Raw genomic sequence first — 19715 nt, forward strand, 5'->3', positions numbered from 1 at the left:
TGGTGCCGATTCTAGATGTTCTGGGGTTAAGACCCCTGTGTCCTACTTCCTAAATAGATTCCGCTTATGGAAGAGGGGGTTGGGAAAAGGGAAGAAGGCTATACCCCTCAACTCCTGAAGAGTTGACTTATCAGGGACTACTTACACCTTTGAAAAGCACGGAGCATGTGCTCCTCACTACTCCAGTTCTGCCCCACCATTCCAACTTTGCAGTCTAGACCCAGAGAGACTTTCCCAGAACTTTGCAGATGGAATGGGATCATGACTGGTATCTGTACAGGAGGCAGAACAAAGGGGATCCTTATGTCTTCTTTTCACCCTTGCACATCCACACAGGGCCATCCAACTATCTAGCCCTGATTATGAATCATTTGAATATTGTATATGATCATTATAATATTTGCAGTTATTTTTATTTGTTAAAGCAATTGTTCTACTCAGTATCAAGTTCCTACATGACACAGCTTCAGGTAGCACTCAGGAAACAAAAACTAAAAAAATGTTTGTTCTCCCATCTCTCTACAGCTTGCAATAGCTTAGCAGCTTTAGGAAAACTGCTTATCTTTAGCCCTTCAAATAGATATACTGTATAAATGTGCAGAAATTCATGCAAAAAAGGTGGTGGGCATAAATCAGTCTTCAAAATCCATTAGATAATCACTACAATCCTAAAAAAAAAAAAAAAAAAAAAAAAAAAAAACCACAACAACAATTTTTTCTCCCCATTGAAAAGAAAGAAGTGCATGCATTTAACCCAAGGATGGGCTCCAGCCACAGCGTTAGTATCTGAACCTGAATCTTCGCATAATTCAGGGCAATCACATCTAGGGTTTTCATCCAGGCCCTTGGATATTTGTACACAAATCTAGATCCTTCTCCATTCAAGTTAACGATGTAGGATATGTTTAAGTATTTCTAACATTCCATCACTGTGGCGTCTAGGCATAACCAAAATTTCCAAAAGCAAACATTCAGTCTGAAAGACTTCCTCTCCCCAGTCTTGTCCAAGTCCAAAAATGTGGGTATAGTTAGGTTTCTGGTTTTGTTCGTTTGTGGGTGTCGGGGGGAGCATTAACCTACAGTTTTGGGGAGTTAATGTAAAGCTTGTGTGAAAAGATGATGATATTCTGAACATGAACAAAGACCTTCTGACCAAACTGTAAGACCCATTTCTGAAAACTAGCTTTCCCTCCCTTCCCCAGTAAACTTCCCTGAAAATTGCAGGTTAAAGAACTTTTAAGGCTGGAGATAACTACAAATAACTTGATCAACTTTCTGTAATTTTGGTTGTGTCCAGATACCACAATAATGGACATTTAACACCCAGAAGAAACCACTCATACTCATCTTTGAAAAGGTATCCTTATAGGATGGAACATTAAAGAAGCTCAGATTTGGCCTAACTCTGCTCCCATTGAAGTCAAGTCAATGGAAGTTTAACCGTGACTTCAATGGCAGCAGAACTAAGCCTACAATGTGCCTATGTTCTCATAGCAGGTATAGTCAGACATCTGACACAGGTGACTGCCCTTGAAATAGGTTACCATCTGTAACACAGGGGAAGCCATAGGAAAGTCATATTTCCCCTCACAAACAAAAATGTTGTTACAAAGTTAGAGTTAAGATAGCTCCCATGTGTTTCCTCACAACAATATAAAGATTAAAAGCCTTTATGCCCATTTCTAGCTATATGAAAATTTTACAAGTATTTCTAAGGATCTCTCTCAGGAAACAATGGCATTTTTGCATATTAATAGCTGATTCAGCCTGGCTTGCTGTAGTAACAGCTTTTGCCAATGTGAGGTTAGGTTCAATTAACAGTCTTACAAATATTCAGCATGTCTTTATCTGGTGGGGTATTAAAAAACACATTGTTCTTCAGTGCCTAAGAAATGTACCCAAACAGATCACTTATGTGTATCAAGTCATGCCTGCCTGGTAAAATAATCACAAGCAGATAATTCTCAGCAACTTTCATCCACATTTTTAAAGCAATTACTGAATCTCCAAAGAAAGGAGTAAAACCACCAAGTAGACAATATCTTCTTTACTAGTTTGTGGTGTGTTTTTTTCTTTTTTGCCATTCTTTCTTCAGAATTTCCTCAGGTCTTCCTCCATGTATCTAGCCTCCATTTTCTTATTCTTCCATGCAATTTACTACATTGTATTCAGTCAAACCAATCTCACCTCATTGATTCTCCCATTCTTTTTACTTTCTTTGTTTTATTTTCCCTGTTTATATGCCTCTCTCTCCTCTTACCCAGACCTCCACCTTTTGTCTATTTTCTCTTTTCCTCTGTCTGTCAGAAACACCTATAATACTATAAGTAAATGTTAGAGATTTTAAAAATAGATTTTTAAATGCTGCAAGAGCCTGATCTGGAAGATTGACATTTTGACCCCTATTTCACTGCCAGATGAGCTACTGGGTGTTCTGGATAGATTGGTTCTCCTTTTTCTGTCAAAGTAGATCGTTACTTATTCTCATCAGTCTTTCAGACAAGTGGGCAAATCTGAAGTTGTTTTGACTCAGAAGTGGACATTTTTTCCTCTGTTTTTGTTCATAAGTGAGTTTAGGTACTATAGAAGGTGCCTAAAAGATTTAAATATTTATTCACAAATCAGATAAGTTAGCAAAAATGAAAGTTTCCCTACACTGCTCCATTAATCTGCTTCAGTTCAGACCTAAAGGATTCTGAAAATAAAGGTAATCCCTTTTCTATCATCTTCATTCAGCCAAGCCTTCCTCATCAGGTGCCAACTTTGAGATGAGACTTTGTAGTATGGATAGCATCTAGTAGGAAATTGACACTAACATCTTATTTCATGTAGGTTGTAACATTAGTCACTGGGACCAACTAGAGCTGGTCAGAAAAATATTTTATGTTGCATGAACAAATGTCAAAGTTTTTCAGATTTTGCAAGGTGGGAGGGGGTCCAGTGAAAATCCACAAACCATATTTTTTTTCCCACTTAACTGAAAGGTTGGGGATTCAGGGGGGGGGGGGGGGGTGTTCAATGAAAACTGCCTGAAATTTAGATGAAAATTCTCACAAAAATATTTGATCAAGAAGCCATAAATAAAATGTATTTTATCAAAAATATTTTGATGAAAAATGTATTGACCAGCTCTAATACTGACTTTTAAATACTTGACACATTATAGCAGCTCAAGGACTAATTAGCAGGGACCTCTCAGAAGGTATGTCACAGATGGGAGGTAGGCATATTGATATCAGAACTTAGAAATGCAATGAGGCAAAAAAGGCTTAAGCCAGATAGAACTGACACAAACAGAAACTCTAAGGTCATGCATTTTTATTCTATGACTTTTCTCTTGTCACTTGGGCTTTGGCCTACCTAGTCTTAGATTTAGGTATGTTTTGTACCAGCTATCTTTGCTTTAATGTGATTCTCTCTGGCTTGTCTAATAATTTTTAAAATCAAATTAGTGATCATAGGGTGGTGTTGGGGAATTCAGTGGTCATTCTTCAAAGGAAGCAAAGAAAGCAAGGACAGAGACAAGGAAAAATGAGCTTCTAACTTAAGTTGAGATGCAGAAGTATGCGGGAGGGTATCTGAGCTAGGCTGAGCTAGGTTACTAGGTCAGAAGCACAGAACACGGAAACTGTCCATCCTCAAGAGGTGTTGGCAAGACACTGCTCGTAGCTGGTATTACAAATAGGCAAAGTCAGGTGACCATTAAATGTGAGAGACTGGGGTAAAGTCACCAACCAGTCAACAGATGGTAATACTGAAATTTAGTCGCTTCTGACAAAGTTAAATTCAAACCAATGACCTAGAGGTGAAAGACTATCAAATTAGTTAATCTCTTTAAATATCCAGTTATGTGTTCCTTAATTATTGCTTTAACTATTGTAGTTGATATGCATACCCCAAGCATATCACGCTAGCAGATCCCCCGTTCTGCCTATGTCTGTATTTTTAACCTATATTATCTTTATTTCTGAGTTTCAGATTAGCTTTACAGTCAAGCTTTAGCTAAAGGGCTTTTTGTCTTTGCTCAGCACTATTGATAAACACTAAATTACGTGTATCTCACAGGAAAATACATGGAAACACTGAAAGGATGCTTAAAAGATCAAAAGAGATTATATTATAAAATAATTTTTATACTTTTCACATACACTAACATAGCCAGAAAATGATTACAATCATGTTTCAGGTTTCATAGTAAGCCCTTTTTTGGCAGAAATGAAGTATTACAGGCCTAAGAACTAGGTGGTTGCTGAAAGACTACCAACCTATGTTGGTTTTGTAAGGTCTTCCCTCCTCCCTGCTCCAGATGAGTGCTATCAAAAACATGGTAAGACCTTAATATTTAGCTGTAAAACTCAAGGGAGAACATATTCACATGAAGTGATTATCTCTTATGTTTCTGGACATTCTAAAGATACATTACATTCTCCTAATAATACTTGCCTTCTTTTTGATATGATGTTTTGGAAGAACAGCTTGCACTTATAATCAGTACAATTTATCACCTATCCCCAAAGTACCCTGCCGTTGAAATGCCTGACATATATATTAGGTGTTGTGGATTTAGCAAAAATTGAATTATAAATTGCCCTGCCAGCTTTTGCCTCTGGAAATAATGAAAAAGTAAGCTAAAGAAATGTTCACCTGAAGGATTTATTTTTAAGTGGCTATAGAGAAAGAAACAACAACAAACACAGATTGATCAGATTTTATCATTCCAAGCACAGAGTGACTTAGTCTCAAGGGTTAGATTTTTTCCCTCTTTTAAAAAGAAAGACTGAACTGAAAGCACTTGAATGTACTTGAAAATAACTCAATTAAGAAAGAAAAAGAAAGAACAAAGTAAATTTATACTCCGTATGTCCAGCTGAAGAATTTCAAGGTCTGGTGTCCAAATGAAGTCAAACTAAATGTCATCCAAAATACTTTCTCTTTTCTGCTCCATTAAGTGCCATCTTTTATTCTTTTTAACAGTATGCAACTCCCAGCAATAAAGGAGCTTTTATGAAGTTATATAAACATATATAGTCAAGAAGAATCCATTACAAATAAGTATTCCAAGATCAAATTAATAGAATTAACCCAAATATTGATTAAATACTCCAAATACAAGAAGGTTTAGTCATACCAATTTTAGGCTAATGTTCTGTACATATTGTATCTCATAACCTACATATTTGTATCACTGGAAAGCAACTTTTGTCATTTCCATTGTCCCGAAGAAAAGAAGCAGCTTTTGAAATTTCATTTACAGTTATTTAAATTAACCTTGAGATTTAAAAAAAAAAAAAAAAAAAACTACAGGGAAACTCCGTATTTAAGAGGGTCTGGAATAATACTTCATAGTTAAATTTGGAAATCTGGAGTGACACTCCAGCTTAACTTGTGTCATTATGATGTTGGGTTTATCTTTATTAGATTTTTTTTTTTTTTTTTTGCTTCAACAAGATAAGTCTGGAGGATCAGCCAGAGTGCTGGATTTCTTTGCTTGTGTGTGTCTGATTTAAATCCACAACATTATGGATGTTTGTTGTTGTGTGGTGAGGGGGGGGATGGTTCAGGTAGAAAGGATTCATAGGGGAGTATAAACTCATATTGAAGCTGAGCAAATAAGTGTAAAGTAACTATCATTATGTTGCCTCTTTTTCTGTATATTGAATGTTTATGAATGATCATGAACTCCTCAGATATATTTGTTATTTGAAATTATTGACAAATCTTGTTCTAATTTCATTTCGGTTTGAAATTCAAGTATTGTTGCTTGGGACTGGTTACATAAGTCATGTGACATTTTTTCTGCTCCGTGACTGGATGAGTGTTAATGCATAATGTTAATAGAAAATGAACACAAGGGGTAACAAATAGGGTCAAAATATATGTGTTCCAAAATCTGAATGAGTAATTATGGACAACATTTGCAATATTCATTCAGATCAAGCACTATTCTTTAGGTAGTGCTGTATGGAAAAGTACTTATGTTAGGTGCACAAGAAGCATTAGCAACAACAGCACTTAAAGCAATAACATCTGAGGAAGGTGGTCCTAGATTTTTCAGTGAAAAAGTAGGAAGTCAAGTGTGTACAACATCTTGACTGAATCATACAGTAAGATTAATAGAAGTGTAAAAAGGAAACTAGACACTAACATGAAGGTCAGTAAATACTACTTGCTATATAAGACAACGCAGAAAGGAAAAGACAGAGGCATAAAAGGCAGCAGCACCCAAGCCTACAATAGGGCCATCATTTGATATTCAGAACTTGGGGGGTACAAGTCTTTCTCCTTTCCAGAGTTCGAAATAGTAAAAGGAAATGGACCCTCTTGACCTGCTCCAAGGCAGGGGATGGCTATGTAGCAAGGAGAGGAGAGACCAGTCCCACTAATATCTGCTTTTGCTTTTACAGAGTAGGCTTCCAGTGCTTGCCACCTTATTTTCTTTCTTTCATGACCACCTTTTAGACTAGGTCAACATTGTGGATGTTTGTTGTTGTGTGGTTGGGTGTGTTTTCAGTTAGAAAGGATTCATATGGGAGTATAAAAATCTTACTGAAGCTGAGCAAATAACTGTAAAGTAAGTACCATCCAGAGGTTGCCTCTTTTTCTATATATTGAATGTTTATGAATGATCATGAACGCTTTGGGTGCCTGAACTTGGAGAAGTCAGAAATGTAAGTGAGAGGTCACAAGGTACTTGTGTTACCCAAACACAAAGAATACTTACAAAGTTAGTGGAACACACTGAAGAAACATGGCCAGTTGTCATTTTATAACTGCAAAACATCCTGAAGATTAACCTATTGGTGGCCCTCCATGACACCTGTTCTAAAATTAAAACAATCAATTTGTAAACTCCTAGAGGATAATAGGATTATAAGGAATAGCCAGCATGGAATTGTCAAGAACAAACCATGCCAAACCAACCTTTGAAAGAGTTATTGGCCTAGTGGATTGGGGGGAAAGCAGCAGATATGATATATCTTGATTTTAGTCAGGCTTTTGACACAGTACCACATGACATTCTCATAAGCAAACTAGGGAAATGTAAACTGGTTTAGATGAAATTACTATAAGGTTGGTGCACAACTGGTTGAAAGACTCCAAGAGTCATTATCAATTGTTTGCTGTCAAACTGTGAGGCTGTATCTAACGCGGTCCCACAGGCGTTCAGTCCTGAGTCTGGTACTATTCAATAATTTCATTTATGCTGTGGATAATGGAGGGGAGAATAAGTTTATAAAATTTGCTGATGACATCAAGCTGGAAGGGGTTGCAAACACTTTAAGGTCAGGATTAGAATTTAAAACTACCTTGACAAATTGGAGAATTGTTCTGAAATCAACAAGATGAAATTTAAAAGACAGGTACAAAGTACTTCACTTAGGAAGGAAAAGTCAAATGCAAAACTACAAAATAGGGAATAACTGACTAGGTGGTAGTACTTCTGCAAAGGGTCAGGGGGTAAGAGTGAATCACAAATTGAATTTGAGACTACAATGAGATGTATTTGTGAAAAGGGCTAATATCATTCTGGGGTGTATTAACATGAGTGTGGTATGTAAGACACAGGAGGTAATTGTGCCACTCTACTCATCACTGATAAAGCCTCAGCTAGAGAATTGTGACCAATTGTGGGCATACTTTAGGAAAGACATGGACAAATTGGGGAGAGTCCAGAGGAGAGCAACAAAAATGATAAAAGGTTTAGAAAACATGACCTATGAGGAAAGGTTAAAAAAAAGTTTGTCTTGAGAAAAAAACAACTGAGGAGAGACCTGATAACAGTCTTCAAATGTGTTACCTGGCTCTGTGTGGCTACCCGGAAGCGGCGACATGTCCCTGCTGCTTCTAGGTGGAGGAATGGCCCTGGGGGCCCCAAGCACTGCGCCGTGCTCCACCCTGAGCACTGGCAAGAGTGGCACCTGCGGGCGGAGGCAGCGCACACAGCCACCTGGCCATGCCTCCACCTCTGAGCAGCAGGGACATGTGGCCACTTGTGGGAAGCTGCCCAAGGTGAGCGCCACCCAGATCCAGCACCCAAAACCCATCCCATGCCCTGACCCAAGCCCACTCCTGCAACCAAACTGCCTCCCTCTAATGGGAAATATAACTCTTAGTTAATCAAAATTTTTGACTAACCAGCACCCCCGCATTCTCCCAACATGCCTTTTGCTGTATAAGGGTATTTAAGCACTGGAATAGACTTCCAAATAGAATCCCCATCATTGGAGGTTTTTTAAGAACAGTTTGGACAAACACCTATCAGGGTGGATCTAGGTTTAGTTGGTCCTGCCTCAGCACAGGGTGCTGGACTTGATGACTTTGAGGTCCCTTCTGCCCTACATTTCTATGATTATATGTGGATGCTAGGTCAAAATATTTGTTAGAGCTAATCATGGACCTGTTACAGCCCTCCTTAATGCTCATTAATTAAGAGCACTTGTGCAGGTGCTCTGTAAGCCCACGAAAGCTTATGCTCAAATAAATTTGTTAGTCTCTAAGGTGCCACAAGTACTCCTGTTCTTTTTGCTGTATTGTTCTGTGGCTGACAGATACTTTTTGAAGTAATGTTCCTCTTTTGGGGATAGCTACGCAATCAGAGGCATGAATGCCACACATGGTTCCTTCATGTAAATGATAGAAATGGTCTAATAAATTAACAGCTGTCTTGGAATAAAAGTACATTTACTTTGATTTTCACTGTTAATTTTTCTGCATGGAGCAGAAGCACCATTAAAGTGCATCGATTCTGTTACTCTGCTCATCTGAATGGAATGTTATCATGTACATGGTGTGTACAGAGCCTAGAAGATGCATTACACATGGATGTCCAGGGAGCAGCCAAGAGGTTAAAAGACTAATATTCTTGTAATCCTAACTTGTAAAATTGTTATCAATGATACAATGCTGCAATTCTCACAGTCCCAACACTTTTACTAATAAGCCCCTTGGACTTTGAATGCTCTTCCACACAATCCACCTTACCCTTTAAAATTGTAACAGATAGGCGAATGAACCATGGTGAGATGCGAATACAAAATCATCATCATGCCACTTACGAAAACCACTTTTCCTTGCTCTTGTGGTCTAGAACTCTGGCTTCTTTGCTGTGCCCATAGCTCCATGCTGAAGACTCAGAATCAAAGCTGTTGTTTAGTAAGAAGAGGTGTCAACCTAGATTAGAATTAGTACTGGTGGAGTAAACTGAAGAAACATAGATCCATTCTTCCCGTTCACTGTGAATAGGCTACCATGGCTGCAGACAAAAGAAGTAGGTGGCTTCTTGAAAGACACCCACCTTCCTCCCTCCTTGAGGATAGACCCTAATGTCAACAGTCAATATGTACAGGACTTCAGGCTCAGCAGCCTACCAGCCCATTTTTTTCTTATCTTCTACTGTTGCACTCATCTTATACTCAAATGGCACCAGTGGATGCACCTGTTCCACCATCAAGCACGGTGATGAAAACAGGGCTATGGGTGGGGGGAGAATAGCAAGAAAGAAATATGGATAACAAAGGAGTAGAGAGTGGCAATTATTTTAGGACTTGTCCAACACAAGGGATATTCACCCATCAATCTGTCCTGAAGGTAACACCAACGAAAGCTAATTTGGAAGCTACTGACTTTTTGTCTGCATATTATGGTTTTGTCTTCACTGAATAGCCATGTACATAGAGTAAGTTATATATTTATTTCAGTGCCTTTTTAAAATGTTATATTATATATATTATATATATATATAAAAAATGATGTGTGCGTGAGATGAATATAATATAAAATGAATATATAATGTTCATTATGTTGAGCATATATATTAGCTGGACTAGGCCCTAGCCTCTCTTTTGTATGTGCAGCAGACACCTGAAAAATCTGCACTTCCATTTTTCACCAGCAAAAATAATTCACTGGCATAAATCGGAGCATTAGCACAGGCACCTGCAATCCAGCAGCGAGAGGCACAAATACCCTGAACTGTAGGCATAATTCAATAGGGAGTTAAAAAGTATGGACAGAGTTTTGGGGATGAAAAATTGCACCTACTATATGAAGGCTGGCCAAGTGAAAATGCATCCAAAAATACACAGTTACTAGAGATAACTAAAGCTACACTTATGCAACTGTGGTATGTTTATTTTTTTCTACTGGTAGATTTACAGCTTTCACAAAAGTGTGTAATGAATTTATCAAGTCAGTAGTTTTATAGCATCTTCTTGAATGCAGTGCATGTCAATGTTGTTATGCTTTTTTGATGCAGCACTAGAATAAAAAAAAAATCAGATATTCAAGATTGCTATCCACCCAGAATAATTGTATGTACAGTTTTAGTACAGGAAGTGTACTACCTGATAAGAATTCAGTGATTTGTTGATTCTCAATCTTTACAGATGACTGATAAACTGCAGAAATTCATTAGTGTGCTGGGAGGATAAAATGCATCTATGAAATAGGGAAGATTTGTCCCAATGTTACAGATGGGGAACCGAGACCTAAGGTACATTAAAGGACTTGCCCAAAGCCACAGAGGAAGTCCAGAGTGACCACCCATCCCAAATTGGGTGGGACAGTCCCAAAATGCAGAGTTCAAGTCCTGGTCCTGGACTGAATGACTCCAGGACAGCATTTGTCCCAATGCCACTCCATGCCTGCCTGAGGCTCAGGGGTTTCGCCAGCCTCTTCCCGGTGGGGAGGGGCTGAGGTGGGCCTTAGCCCCTCTTCACCACAAGGGCCCACTCCCTGCTTCTCCTCCCCCCACCCCCACCCCCCCGAGGCCCTGCTCCAGGCCAGAAGCTGGAGCCAGGCTGTACTAAGAGCTGCTCAGAGAGTCCGGGTCACTATGGAAAGCCCTGGACCCTCCACCTGCAGGTCCCAGGGGGCAGGAACATGGGCTGCTCTCGGTCACTCCTGGCCCCCCGCCCAGGGCAGGTGGAGGGTCTTGGGCTCCCCACAATGGCCTGGGCAGCTCTTACCATGGCCCAGCTCCAGCTTCCAGCCTGGCCAGGGGTGGGGCCTAAGGGGTAAGAATAGGAGCCAGGGTGGGAAAGGGAATGGGGCTCTGCATGTGAAAAGGTGGTCACTGTAAGGAAGTCTGCATCAGAGCCAAGAACCAAACCCAAGCCTCCTAAATCCCGTCTAGTGTGATTTAACAGTTGGGAAGAGTGATGAATCAGCTAGGGTAGTAAACTGAATGAAACAATGCTTTGCTGAAATAAATTTGGGTAGTTAAGGGCTGCATCTTCTGCAAGTATTTTTGCAACAAAAGGATACATTTTGTAATGTGCATTGTTATACTCATAGAGCTTATTATACTGCTAAACTGAATAAATACACTGTAACACACGGGTTCTCAAACTGGGGGTCGGAACCCCTCAGGGAGTCATGAGGTTATTACATGGGGGGGGGGGTCACAAGCTTTCAACTTCCACCCCAAACCCTGCTTTGCCTCCAGCACTTATAATGGTGTTAAATATATTAAAAAGTGTTTTTAATTTATAAGGGGGGGGGGGGTTGCACTCAGAGACTTGCTGTGTGAAAGGGGTCACTAGTAAAAAAAGTTTGAGAGCCATTGCTGTAACATCTACACTCTACCCTACTTTGTCCCTTTACACACACACACACACTCCTTATTTACATTATTTTTATATTGAAGGTTTGTATAATATTTCTAGACTATCTTGGAAAAGAAGCAATACATTCAGCTCTTCCAACTCCCCCCAAAAAGTCATTTGAAAGCTCACTTATTCCCCTTCAAATGGAGTTGTCCCTCAAATAAATGAAATATTCTGTTCCCAGCCTGAGATGACACTTGCCAAGTTTCAGAGCAAATATTCATGATAAAGTCATAAGCATCTGACAACAGGGTTTTCCAGTGGAAATGCTGGCAGGTTCTTAAGCATAGTAGAGTGAACAGCATTTCTGTAATAAGCAGTAATTTAAAGGCTGTGTACTAGTTAACTATTAGTGCTAGTAAACAAGTGACCTTGATGAGTTTTCAAATTAGAGCTCTAAGGGAACTATTTGGTATTTAGGTCTGCTGCTTTTCCACCTAATGGAAACAGAAACATTATATCATAACATAATATTATCGTGTGGCTCGCTCACTTGATACAAACAAAAGCCAGATAAAAGTAGATAACAGCTTTGTGACAATAAGAAACCCCTCTGTTTCAGCCAATGCAGCCATCTGACATTCTTCCACTGGCAATTACATCTATGGATTTACATTGGCCCCCATGTTGGCTGTGGCATCGGGAAATGAGAAAATAATGTGCTAACTATACATCGTATTCTACCAGTCAGCAATAAAGCATGCAGAGTAAATTAAAAATAACCCTTGCCACCCCATATATCTCATGCAGACCCAAGTTGGAGGGTGGGTTAGCCTCCCTTAATAGGCAGTTCAGTTAGCATACACTCAAAGAACCTATCAGAGAAACTCAGAAAAATATACAACCAGTTTAAAGTAGGAAGAATTTGATGCCCCTCTGGATTAACTTTTTTGTCCAAAAGCCATAAAAAGGTACAAATGATGAGCTGAACACATACATTCTCTGTGCGACAAAGTTAATGTCTAAGTCAGCCATGTCCCTTCCACCTACCCTCAAATGAAGGAGAGCCAAAACTTCCCTCCAGGGAATTCTGATGGCATATTTACAGTGTGGAAGAAACTAGACTTAGGCCATGGGCAGTTATGCAAAAACAAAACATTTAAACTAGCTCATATCCTGGTAAGGATTCTGCCCTCTGCTCTGGACCCTATATGCTATGGTGGTGCAGTGTAGGGGTTGTAAACAATCCACAAGGGGCTAGGGAGCAAGTCCTTGGCACAAGGACCATGTTGGACTCCTGTAAGAGCAAACAATCACAGCCCCTTTATTTCATATATCCAACTTAACCACTGTTCACTGAGGGGCAAAACCTGAGCTCAGCTCTTGGCCACATCTTGGCGATGGGCAGAGGGTGATGAAATGGCTGGAGTAGCTCCCATGAGCCCTTCCTTGTCCACCCACAGGGGGGATGTGATGGCCACTCCCCTTCCATCTCCTGCACACTGCCACTAAGGGGACAGGCTCCCCTGTACTTCAGAGAGCCCAAGCTCAGCACAACACCACTGCAAGAAGACCCTATGCACCAGCAGAGAAAGAGGTTGGATTTGTCTCTTCATGTTCAATATGCGAAGGATATGCCACTTATGGACAAGGACTTCCTCTGCCTACTGTACATTGCCAGTCATACTAACAACACTCAAAAAATAATAATAGAAACTGTTAGATTAGATTAAAATAAAATGCAGTAGACAAAGAAGATATAAGCCACTATCAGTAATTTGTCGAAAGGAAATAAATACATCTTTCAAATGCAAACAGAAAAAATCCCCCTGCTGCTGATACCAACAGTTATTAAACGTCCCACTGATGTCTCACAGGAAAACTTGCATAGAAGCAATTCTGCTTTTATCACAAATTTTCACTTGTGCAGTTCTCCTTTATTGTTAAGGTCACAGGTACAATAAGAAGCTCTTCGTGCTTATTCTACTTTTATAAATATAGCCCTCGATCAGTGACAATAAAATTAGCTACAATCGAAATAATTTTAATGTCACAAATTAGGAATTGTTATGATGTAAGTAAGGAATAAGCAGTAGGGAGTAACTAAGTCCTGTAGAAGCAGAAATCCTATTTTCACACAGCTGTCCCTAGTAGTACAAAATGAGCGGGGTGGGGAGAAAACAACACACACAAAAATAAGATATGGAAACAGGATTGTCTGTAAGTAATGTCTAACAGATTTCATCTTTTTCCAGATGGCATAAGCATGTCTTTAAAACCAAAAATAAAATCATAAAAATGACTATAACAAGTACCAAAAATGTGGGTGCTTCCCAACTTTCCTCTCATGTGTAAAAACAAACCAAACAAATTGGCAACAGGCCTTTTAATTATTAGCTGACATTCATTAGGCTTACATGCAGATCTTTATTGATTTGTAGTTTGCTATCATATTTTTTTGTTTTGATCTCATCAGCTATTTCACAAATAACTTCATCTCTAATTCATCCATCTGTTATCTGTTCAAATTCCAGGTCTGCAACTTAATGGTCAATGATCTTACCTGGCAGTTAGTTTCTTCTAAAGAAAGTGTGCCTTCCCAAGAGACATTCTTGCATGCAACAGTGTATTCTTAATATTTTTGATTGACCTTTGTCTAGCAGTTTGCAGTTGCTTTCATGAGCCCACTAATTTGTGAATAGTGTGCCCCCAACCAAATTCAGTTTTTTGTAAATTGACCATTTGCCAAAAAAACAAAACAAAAAAATTGCCCAGCTCTAGTTTTCAGCCCAGTTCTGCCAGCGATTTTTTATGACACCCAGCACAAGTTACAGAATCCCTCAGTTTCCCTATTTGTAGTATTATGATACCTATGCATACCTAACTTTGCAAAGTGCTAGGAGACATATAGATGAAAGCTTTTGATAATATCTCGCATGACCTTCTCATAAAAAAAAAAAAACAACCTAGGGAAATGCAATCCAGATGGAGCTACTATAAGGTGGGTGCAAAATTGGTTGGAAAACCATTCCCAGAGAGTAATTATCAGTGGTTCACAGGCATGCTGGAAGGGCATAATGAGTGGGGTCCCACAGGAATCAGTTCTGGGTCCGGTTCTGTTCAATATCTTCATCAATGATTTACATAATGGCATACAACGTATATATACAGAGTATATAAAGTTTGCAGACGATACCAAGCTGGGATGGGTTGCAAGTGCTTTGGAGGATAGGATTAAAAGTCAAAATGACCTGGACAAACTGGAGAAATGGTCTGAAGTAAATAGAATGAAATTCAATAAGGACAAATGCAAAGTACTCCATTTAGGAAGAAACAATCAGTTGCACACATACGAAATGGGACATGACTGCCTACGAAGGAGTACTGCGGAAAGGGATCTGGGGATCATGGTGGACCACAAGCTAAACATGAGTCAACAGTGTAATGCTGTTGCAAAAAAAAGCGAACATAATTCTGGAATGTATTAGCAGGAGTGTTGTAAGCAAGACACAAGAAGTAATTCTTCCGCTCTACTCCATGCTGATAAGGTCTCAACCAGAGTATTGTGTTCAGTTCTGGGCACCACATTTCAGGAAAGATGTGGACAAACTGAAGAAAGTCCAGAGAAGAGCGACAAAAAATGCTTAAAGGTCTAGAAAACATAACTTGTGAGGGAAGACTGAAAAAATTGGGTTTGTTTAATCTGAAAAAGAGAAGACAGAAGGGACATGATAACAGTTTTCAAGTATGTAAAAGGTTGTTATAAGGATGAGGGAGAAGAATTGTTTTTTCTTTAACCTCCGAGGATAGGACAAGAAGCAATGGTCTTAAATTGGAAGGTTTAGGTTGGATATTAGGAAAAACTTCCTGTCAGGTTGGTTAAGCACTGGAATAAATTGCCTAGGGAGGTTGTGGAAACTCCAACATTGGAGATTTTTAAGAGCAGGTTGGACAAACACCTGTCAGGTGTGGTCTAGCGAATACTTAGTCCTGCCATGAGTGCAGGGGACTGGACTAGACGACCTCTCAAGGTCCCATCCAGTCCTATGAGTCTATGAAAAACACTATGGCCCAGATCCACAAAAGGGACTTGGCATTGTGACACTGAGTGTGACAACACCTAACTTTTTGGTGCCTATAAAAATCACTGGAATAGCATCTCAATCCACAAAACCCGAGATAGATGCCTAGGTTTCTTAGACAAAAGAATGGAAAGAGATCGGTACCTTAGAATGTGGTCCACAAAGCCATTATGTTAGGCACGGAGCTTCTTAAGCTAGCCAATGGGAGAGGCCAATGACAGGAGTGTGTGCTTAGCCCCACCCCTCTTGGAATTCAGTGCCTAAATCCAGGGTGCAGGGAGTTACCTAGCTCAGCTTGTAATTCACAGAGCAGAGGAAAACAGGCATTTGGCCACCTAAGTCACATGCGAGGCCCACTCTATTAGGTACGCTGAGAGGCTGCCCAATTCCACACAAAACAGCTGTGGGTTGGAGGATGAACACCTCCTTATAATCTTGAGCCCAGTGGTTAGGGTACTCTCCCAGGATGTGAGAGACCCTCCATTCAAGACCCTCCTCTGTCTGATGAGAAGGGCTTAGAACAGACAGCTGTGACCTCTCAGATGGGTACCATTACGCTATAGAGAGATTCTAACTCTTTCTCTGGCCTAATTAATATTAATTTGGTCAATTAGCCTGTGTGAGTACCCTAACCACTGGGCTAAATGTTATAAGGGAGGTTGAGGCTCCTCCCACCCTGTAATTGGCCATTTTGTGTGAACTCGCATGCAGGACTCTGCACCTGCCTACCAGATCAGGTCCCACATGGGACTGAGGCAGCCAAATGCCTATCTTCCCCATTTTGTGAAGTGCTCTGGGACTTAATCAGGAGATAGGTGCCTGGATGCCTAGAGTGAGGACGCAGCATGCATGTTCAGAGGCAGAAGCATAGGTGCCCAGGGAACTTTTACCCAGAAAACTTAGGTGCTAAGACAGTTTAGGTGATAACTGACTGGGAGTTTTGTGGATGGCATTGATGCCTAAAACCAGGACTTAAGCATGTAAATACTTCTGTGGATAACCCCACCCTAAGTTCTTATTATCATTATTTTAATCAGTGTACCCAACTGCTCCAAGACCATCTGTTTTAAATGTTAAGAACTTCCAAAGAAGATTGCCTGTCCTTTGCATCTTCTGATATTCCCAATTCTAGATACAGTAAAAGCTGTGTTATCCAGCACTTTACCAACTGGAAAGCTCTAAAAACCAGCATTTCTGATATCTCCCAATACAAATCTTCAATCTAATAACCAGGACCAATGCCAAAATTAATTGGAATAAATGTGGAAATTATCCGGGACCTCAGTATTTCCAAGAGCAGTCGAACTATGCTCGAGTTAGCAGAGAAAAGCCAAATGCTTTTTTTTCAGTTTGTATCTGCCATTGTGTCGGTCAGTTTATTATTCGATATATTGTCCTGTGTTTATCATAAAATATCAATGCCACCCTATCATTATTGCATCCAAAATACCATTGAAAAGCAAAGGAGAGAAGCGAAAGAGAGTTGTGTTGACATTAAAACAGAAAATAGATATTTGTACACATCTTGAAAAGGGTGAGAATAGGAATGTTTATTCATTTTATTGTATTCCAATTCTTTGAAAACTGGTAATCCATTGGTAAGTATATCTCTTAGTTAACTGGAATTTTTGACTAACCGGCACCCCCCATTCCTCCAACATGCCAGATAACAACGCTTATACTGTAGTTCTGTTAATTTTCCCACTGGTTCTAGCAGTCTACTGTATGGTTTTGTGCCTGCATTCTTATTCTGGCCTATCATGCCATCTCCTCTCTCTATCAGATACTATTCTAGTTAGTTCATGTGAACATACTGAAGAATTAGTCACAGGCTAGCTAAATTGTTCTTAATTTAAAAAAAAAAAGTCATTTGAACTTTTGCAACCAATTTACAATACGAGTCAGATAAATTAGATCAAGACAAGGCAGAGGATTTTAGTGTGCTTGGGGACTCTTACATGAGCTAGCTTGGATCTCTAATCCATCTAGTAAAAGTAAGGGAGCCTCCTTAAAAAAAAAGAACTTTCTTTAACAAATATTGAGGTTGGGCTTCCATAGCCTACAAACCCTAGGGCTGCATCTCATTTATCAGCCCTTTCAATGTTCAGTGTAGGGTTTGATCTTGTGAGATGTTGAGTACCCCTCAACTCCTATTAACTACAGTGGTAATTAGAACTCAGGGCCTCATTGAATGTGGTCCTTACTGAATGTATTGTGTTTTTCTGAACCTCGTCTGGAAGTTTGTTTCTCTGCATAGTGGAATGTACATTTTTGTACATGTTTATTAATTATAAACAAGAGAACTTTGACTAGGGTTTTAGAAAAATGAAATGAAACCATTTTCCTGCATTTTCCTGTGTAGAATATTTCCCTTACTTTCCCCCCCAAAATCACTCATCCTCTCTCTAAACTAAAAGGACCATACTGGCCATCACAGTATGATTTTGATAACAACAAGCTACTTTACAGTTTTACTCATCTATTTACAGTCTGAGTGGTCACCATTTTCTTTTTTAAAAGAAAGATGAATCTGTAAATTAAATCAAAATCATCGTATAAACTGAGTTATTACAACATATGGGTTCACTGGGTTATTTGGTTTTTGTGGGATATTTATCCTGTCAGACAAGCATGTCTTCCACATATGCTTTCTATACAGCCTACTAGTGTCAAAATAATTATAATGTTTATTAAATTAAAATAATGAAGTTTATATGAACTTTCAATAATGCAGACAGGCAGACTATAACTGTAAGCCACATGCTATATACTCTGGACTTTTACGGCTTTTAATTTATCAAAGGAAATAATTAGCACACTTTGTGGCAGTCAGTGATGGAATTTATTCATTTGGAAGCCATGGGTTTCCTGTCATTAAAACTACATCATGTCCTTCCTTTTCTATTAAACTTCAGCTGAGGGCAGTAAGAAGTCACTAAAAGGAAATGAAGAGGTTTTTTGGCAATGTTCTCAAGCAATGATTTAATACTGCTAAAAGATAGCAAACCCATAATATAGGCCAATAAGGGATCAGGGTTCCAATTACCACATTATTTCCTTCATTTGATGCTTTGTTTGTGGCTCAATTAACTGATTTGCAAAATCAAGTCAATAAATTTACTCTCTCTTTGTTGGGTTAAAGCATTTCTGGTTCCTAATTACAAGTGTTTGTGGCAAAGGATAAGAGTTAGATTTTTAACCACTATATTTATATTTATGTCAAAGGATATTACTTTTTTTTTCTTCAAAATGATCGGTCAGATCTCATTAGCCAAAGAATCATTTTGGCTGAAGTTAACACCTTTTTCCCCCTTGAAGTGTTTTTAAGTGGCAGTAGCATGAGAGATGAGCTTTCTTCAAGTTGAAATGGAACCAAGAGTACAACAAGACTACTCCCCTGTCTGACTTCCATACTAAGCTACAAATGGCTTCAACAGACTGAAATCCATATTACAGAAGCAAAAGAGCCCAGACTGGGATAGGCTGGCAGATACAAGTCCTTTTTCTTCAAAGGAGGTCTAAAAATCAAGTTAGCATGGAGGCAGAATTACCCTCTTCCCCTCAGGAGTGGGTGGTCCTCCCAGGTCATGACCAAGGTACATTCATGACAGAGGTGGAATGCTGCAGCTTCAAGCACTTTATTAAGTGAGACCAGGACAATGGACGATTTAGAATAGGGTATGATTTTATAAGATATATCATTATGTCAATGAACAAAGAACCACGATACACTAAAATGATTTGAGCAAGTCTATGCAGTGCCTTTGCAGCCTTTTATAGAATGAAAAAAATCACTCTGTCACAACTTTACAAGAGTATCTATTTTTTAAATTCTTTATCTGCTATGTGTTATATAGAAAATGTCAATTATTCAGATTTACTATTTGAGTCATCCAGCATAATATTGGGTTTTTAAATTCTCAATCTGTCATAGACTGAGGTTAGCCTTCATTAGTGAAGCCATCATCTTTAATAAATAGTAAAAACTGACAAACTTTCTTTTCTTTTGACCCTTAAAATGAGCTGCATACTTTTACATGCATGACTTTTTACTACAGCTCAATAGGGAATCAGTTAAATTCAAAAA

The sequence above is a fragment of the Malaclemys terrapin genome, chromosome 5 (assembly GCF_027887155.1).
Source record: "Malaclemys terrapin pileata isolate rMalTer1 chromosome 5, rMalTer1.hap1, whole genome shotgun sequence".
Lineage (NCBI taxonomy): Eukaryota > Metazoa > Chordata > Testudines > Emydidae > Malaclemys > Malaclemys terrapin.